This window comes from Bombina bombina, chromosome 7 (genome assembly GCF_027579735.1).
Source record: "Bombina bombina isolate aBomBom1 chromosome 7, aBomBom1.pri, whole genome shotgun sequence".
NCBI lineage: Eukaryota > Metazoa > Chordata > Amphibia > Anura > Bombinatoridae > Bombina > Bombina bombina.
In genome coordinates, this window is record NC_069505.1 from 599,133,284 (window position 1) to 599,140,212 (window position 6,929).

Here is a 6,929-nt window from a genome sequence, read left to right on the forward strand (position 1 = left end):
AACCGAGCTCCCCCCACATCGCCGCCACTCGATTAAAATTTTTAACCCCTAATCTGCCGACCGCCACCTACGTTATACTTATGTACCCCTAATCTGCTGCCCCTAACACCGCCGACCCCTATATTATATTTATTAACCCCTAACTTGCCCCCCACAACGTCGCCGCAAGCTACTTAAAATAATTAACCCCTAATCTTCCGACCGCAAATCGCCGCCACCTACGTTATCCCTATGTACCCCTAATCTGCTGCCCCTAACCCCCGCCGACCCCTATATTACATTTATTAACCCCTAATCTGCCCCCCTCAACGTCGCCGACACCTGCCTACACTTATTAACCCCTAATCTGCCGAGCGGACCTGAGCGCTACTATAATAAAGTTATTAAGCCCTAATCCGCCTCACTAACCCTATCATAAATAGTATTAACCCCTAATCTGCCCTCCCTAACATCGCCGACACTTAACTTCAATTATTAACCCCTAATCTTCCGATCGGAGCTCACCGCTATTCTAATAAATGTATTAACCCCTAAAGCTAAGTCTAACCCTAACACTAACACCCCCCTAACTTAAATATAATTTTAATCTAACGAAATAAATTAACTCTTATTAAATAAATTAATCCTATTTAAAGCTAAATACTTACCTGTAAAATAAACCCTAATATAGCTACAATATAAATTATAATTATATTATAGCTATTTTAGGATTAATATTTATTTTACAGGCAACTTGGTATTTATTTTAACCAGGTACAATAGCTATTAAATAGTTAAGAACTATTTAATAGTTACCTAGTTAAAATATTTACAAAATTACCTGTAAAATAAATCCTAACCTAAGATATAATTAAACCTAACACTACCCTATCAATAAAATAATTAAATAAACTACCTACAATTACCTACAATTAACCTAACACTACACTATCAATAAATTAAATAAACACAATTGCTACAAATAAATACAATTAAATAAACTAGCTAAAGTACAAAAAATAAAAAAGAACTAAGTTACAGAAAATAAAAAAATATTTACAAACATAAGAAAAATATTACAACAATTTTAAACTAATTACACCTACTCTAAGCCCCCTAATAAAATAACAAAGCCCCCCAAAATAAAAAATTCCCTACCCTATTCTAAATAAAAAAAGTTACAAGCTCTTTTACCTTACCAGCCCTGAACAGGGCCCTTTGCGGGGCATGCCCCAAGAAGTTCAGCTCTTTTGCCTGTAAAAAAAAACATACAATACCCCCCCCCCAACATTACAACCCACCACCCACATACCCCTAATCTAACCCAAACCCCCCTTAAATAAACCTAACACTAATCCCCTGAAGATCTTCCTACCTTGTCTTCACCATCCAGGTATCACCGATCGGTCCTGGCTCCGATATCTTCATCCAACCCAAGCGGGGGATAGACATCCACTGAAGAAGTCCAGAAGAGGGTCCAAAGTCTTCCTCCTATCCGGCAAGAAGAGGACATCCGGACCGGCAAACATCTTCTCCAAGCGGCATCTTCTATCTTCTTCCATCCGGAGCGAAGCGGCAGGATCCTGAAGACCTCCAGCGCGGAACGTCCATCCGGCCCGACGACTGATCGACGAATGACTGTTCCTTTAAGGGACGTCATCCAAGATGGCGTCCCTCGAATTCCGATTGGCTGATAGGATTCTATCAGCCAATCGGAATTAAGGTAGGAATTTTCTGATTGGCTGATGGAATCAGCCAATCAGAATCTAGTTCAATCCGATTGGCTGATCCAATCAGCCAATCAGATTGAGCTCGCATTCTATTGGCTGTTCCGATCAGCCAATAGAATGCGAGCTCAATCTGATTGGCTGATTGGATCAGCCAATCGGATTGAACTAGATTCTGATTGGCTGATTCCATCAGCCAATCAGAAAATTCCTACCTTAATTCCGATTGGCTGATAGAATCCTATCAGCCAATCGGAATTCGAGGGACGCCATCTTGGATGACGTCCCTTAAAGGAACAGTCATTCGTCGATCAGTCGTCGGGCCGGATGGACGTTCCGCGCTGGAGGTCTTCAGGATCCTGCCGCTTCGCTCCGGATGGAAGAAGATAGAAGATGCCGCTTGGAGAAGATGTTTGCCGGTCCGGATGTCCTCTTCTTGCCGGATAGGAGGAAGACTTTGGACCCTCTTCTGGACTTCTTCAGTGGATGTCTAGCCCCCGCTTGGGTTGGATGAAGATATCGGAGCCAGGACCGATCGGTGATACCTGGATGGTGAAGACAAGGTAGGAAGATCTTCAGGGGATTAGTGTTAGGTTTATTTAAGGGGGGTTTGGGTTAGATTAGGGGTATGTGGGTGGTGGGTTGTAATGTTGGGGGGGGGGGTATTGTATGTTTTTTTTTTACAGGCAAAAGAGCTGAACTTCTTGGGGCATGCCCCGCAAAGGGCCCTGTTCAGGGCTGGTAAGGTAAAAGAGCTTGTAACTTTTTTTATTTAGAATAGGGTAGGGAATTTTTTATTTTGGGGGGCTTTGTTATTTTATTAGGGGGCTTAGAGTAGGTGTAATTAGTTTAAAATTGTTGTAATATTTTTCTTATGTTTGTAAATATTTTTTTATTTTCTGTAACTTAGTTCTTTTTTATTTTTTGTACTTTAGCTAGTTTATTTAATTGTATTTATTTGTAGCAATTGTGTTTATTTAATTTATTGATAGTGTAGTGTTAGGTTAATTGTAGGTAATTGTAGGTAGTTTATTTAATTATTTTATTGATAGGGTAGTGTTAGGTTTAATTATATCTTAGGTTAGGATTTATTTTACAGGTAATTTTGTAAATATTTTAACTAGGTAACTATTAAATAGTTCTTAACTATTTAATAGCTATTGTACCTAGTTAAAATAAATACCAAGTTGCCTGTAAAATAAATATTAATCCTAAAATAGCTATAATATAATTATAATTTATATTGTAGCTATATTAGGGTTTATTTTACAGGTAAGTATTTAGCTTTAAATAGGATTAATTTATTTAATAAGAGTTAATTTATTTCGTTAGATTAAAATTATATTTAAGTTAGGGGGGTGTTAGTGTTAGGGTTAGACTTAGCTTTAGGGGTTAATACATTTATTAGAATAGCGGTGAGCTCCGATCGGAAGATTAGGGGTTAATAATTGAAGTTAAGTGTCGGCGATGTTAGGGAGGGCAGATTAGGGGTTAATACTATTTATGATAGGGTTAGTGAGGCGGATTAGGGCTTAATAACTTTATTATAGTAGCGCTCAGGTCCGCTCGGCAGATTAGGGGTTAATAAGTGTAGGCAGGTGTCGGCGACGTTGAGGGGGGCAGATTAGGGGTTAATAAATGTAATATAGGGGTCGGCGGGGGTTAGGGGCAGCAGATTAGGGGTACATAGGGATAACGTAGGTGGCGGCGATTTGCGGTCGGAAGATTAGGGGTTAATTATTTTAAGTAGCTTGCGGCGACGTTGTGGGGGGCAGATTAGGGGTTAATAAATATAACATAGGGGTCGGCGATGTTAGGGCAGCAGATTAGGGGTACATAGGGATAACGTAGGTGGCGGCGGTTTACGGAGCGGCAGATTAGGGGTTAAAAGTGTAATGCAGGGGTCAGCGATAGCGGGGGCGGCAGAATAGGGGTTAATAAGTGTAAGGTTAGGGGTGTTTAGACTCGGGGTACATGTTAGGGTGTTAGGTGCAGACGTAGGAAGTGTTTTCCCATAGGAAACAATGGGGCTGCGTTAGGAGCTGAACGCGGCTTTTTTGCAGGTGTTAGGTTTTTTTTCAGCTCAAACAGCCCCATTGTTTCCTATGGGAGAATCGTGCACGAGCACGTTTTTGAGGCTGGCCGCGTCCGTAAGCAACTCTGGTATCGAGAGTTGCATTTGCGGTAAAAATGCTCTACGCTCCTTTTTTGGAGCCTAACGCAGCATTTTTTTGGACTCTCGATACCAGAGTTAATTTTATGGTGCGGCCAGAAAAAAACCCGCGGAGCGTTAACAGCCCTTTTACCGCCGAACTCCAAATCTAGGCCAAAGTTACCTGTAAAATAAATATAAATCCTAAAATAGCTACAATGTAATTATTAATTACATTGTAGCTATCTTAGGGTTTATTTTACAGGTAAGTATTTAGTTTTAAATAGGAATAATTTATTAAAGTATAGTGTAGTGTTAGATGTAATTGTAACTTAGGTTAGTTTTTATTTTACAGGTAAATTTCTCTTTATTTTAGCTAGTTAGCTATTAAATAGTTAATAACTATTTAATAGCTATTGTACCTAGTTAAAATAAATTGAAAGTTGCCTGTGAAATAAAAATAAATCCTAAAATAGCTACAATATAATTATTATTTATATTGTAGCTATAGTAGGGTTTATTTTACAGGTAAGTATTTAGTTTTAAATAGGATTAATTTATTTAATAAGAGTTAATTTATTTCGTTAGATTTAAATTCTATTTAACTTAGGGGGGTGTTAGGGTTAGGGTTAGGCTTAGCTTTAGGGGTCAATAAATTTATTAGAGTAGCGGTGAGGTCCGGTCGGCATATTAGGGGTTAATACTTGAAGTTAGGTGTCGGCGATGTTAGGGGGGGCAGATTAGGGGTTAATACTATTTATTATAGGGTTATTGAGGCGGGAGTGAGGCGGATTAGGGGTTAATAACTTTATTATAGTAGCGGTGAGGTCCGGTCGGCAGATTAGGGGTCAATAATTGTAGGTAGGTGGAGGCGACGTTGGGGGCGGCAGATTAGGGGTTAATAAATATAATATAGGGGTCGGCGGTGTTGGGGGCAGCAGATTAGGGGTACATAGGGATAACGTAGGTGGCGGCGGTGTGCGGTCGGCAGATAAGGGGTTTAAAAAATTTAATAGAGTGGCGGCGATGTGGGGGGGCCTCAGTTTAGGGGTACATAGGTAGTTTATGGGTGTTAGTGTACTTTAGAGCACAGTAGTTAAGAGCTTTATGAACCGGCGTTAGCCCAGAAAGCTCTTAACTCCTGACTTTTTTCTGCGGCTGGAGTTTTGTCGTTAGATTTCTAACGCTCACTTCAGCCAAGACTCTAAATACCGGCGTTAGAAAGATCCCATTGAAAAGATAGGATACGCAAATGGCGTAGGGGGATCTGCGGTATGGAAAAGTCGCGGCTGCAAAGTGAGCGTTAGACCCTTTCCTGACTGACTCTAAATACCAGCGGTAGCCCAAAAACAGCGTTAGGAGCCTCTAACGCTGGTTTTGACGGTTAACGCCAAACTCTAAATCTAGCCGCTAGTTTCTTTAAACAGTTTTTGAGCTTGTTAATGCTGGGGCTTGCACGGTCTTTCCATTTTTAAAAAATTAAGTATCTTGCTGCTAAAATGATCATATTGACTATTTTATTATGCCTTTGGAGATCTTTTATTGCTTCCCACAGGAAAATTATACAAATCACATCTAATCTCAGGGGGGAGATTTTCATCACGCGATTAATCCAATATTCTATTTTTAGCCAGAAGTTTTTGATCCTAGGGCACTCCCACATCAAATGGATAATGTCTGCCGAGGGGAATGAACATTTTTGGCACTTACAAAAATTGATGTTCCCATATCTGAACCCCTTCTTCGGAGTATAATAGACCCTGTATAATAGCTTAAGGTGGGACTCTCTCCATGTGGCCAATAAAGTAACTTGTGATACTTTTAAAATAGACAAATGAATTTTGTTTACATTTATCAGGGTATTGAGGTATAATTAAATTCCATGTAGATGCTAAATTTTCTATGTTTTCCTCCCCATTGTTAGAAATCAACATTTGATAGCAAGGCGAGATTGACATAAACCCGTCTCTCACCAGCACAAGCCATTTCTCCAAATTCCCCAAGGATCAGTTCCAGCCATATTCATTTACCATCTTAGTAATAAACGGCTAGATTTAGAGTTCTGCGGCCAAAGGGGTGCGTTAGCTACGCATGCTTTTTTTCCCCCGCACCTTTTAAATACAGCTGGTATTTAGAGTTCACAGAAGGGCTGCGTTAGGCTCCAAAAAAGGGAGCGTAGAGCATATTTACCGCCACTTCAACTCTCGATACCAGCGGTGCTTACGGACGCGGCCAGCTTCAAAAACGTGCTCGTGCACGATTCCCCCATAGGAAACAATGGGACAGTTTGAGCTGAAAAAAAACTTAACACCTGCAAAAAAGCAGCGTTCAGCTCCTAACGCAGCCTCATTGTTTCCTATGGGGAAACACTTCCTAAGTCTGCACCTAACACCCTAACATGTACCCCGAGTCTAAACACCCCTAGCCTTACACTTATTAACCCCTAATCTGTCGCCCCCGCTATCGCTGACCCCTGCATATTATTATTAACCCCTAATCTGCCGCTCCGTACACCGCCGCAACCTACATTATCCCTATGTACCCCTAATCTGCTGCCCCTAACAACGCCGACCCCTATATTATATTTATTAACCCCTAATCTGCCTCCCCCGCTATCGCTGACCCCTGCATATTATTATTAACCCCTAATCTGTCGCTCCGTACACCGCCGCAACCTACATTATACCTATGTACCCCTAATCTGCTGCCCCTAACACAGCTGACCCCTATATTATATTTATTAACCCCTAATCTGCCACCCCCAACGTCGCCTCCACCTACCTACAATTATTAACCCCTAATCTGCCGACCGGACCACACCGCTACTATAATAAATGTATTAACCCCTAAAGCTAAGTCTAACCCTAACCCTAACACCCCCCTAACTTAAATATAATTTAAATCTAACGAAATAAATTAACTATTATTAAATAAATTATTCCTATTTAAAGCTAAATACTTACCTGTAAAATAAATCCTAATATAGCTACAATATAAATTATAATTATATTGTAGCTATTTTAGGATTAATATTTATTTTACAGGCAACTTTGTAATTATTTTAACCAGGT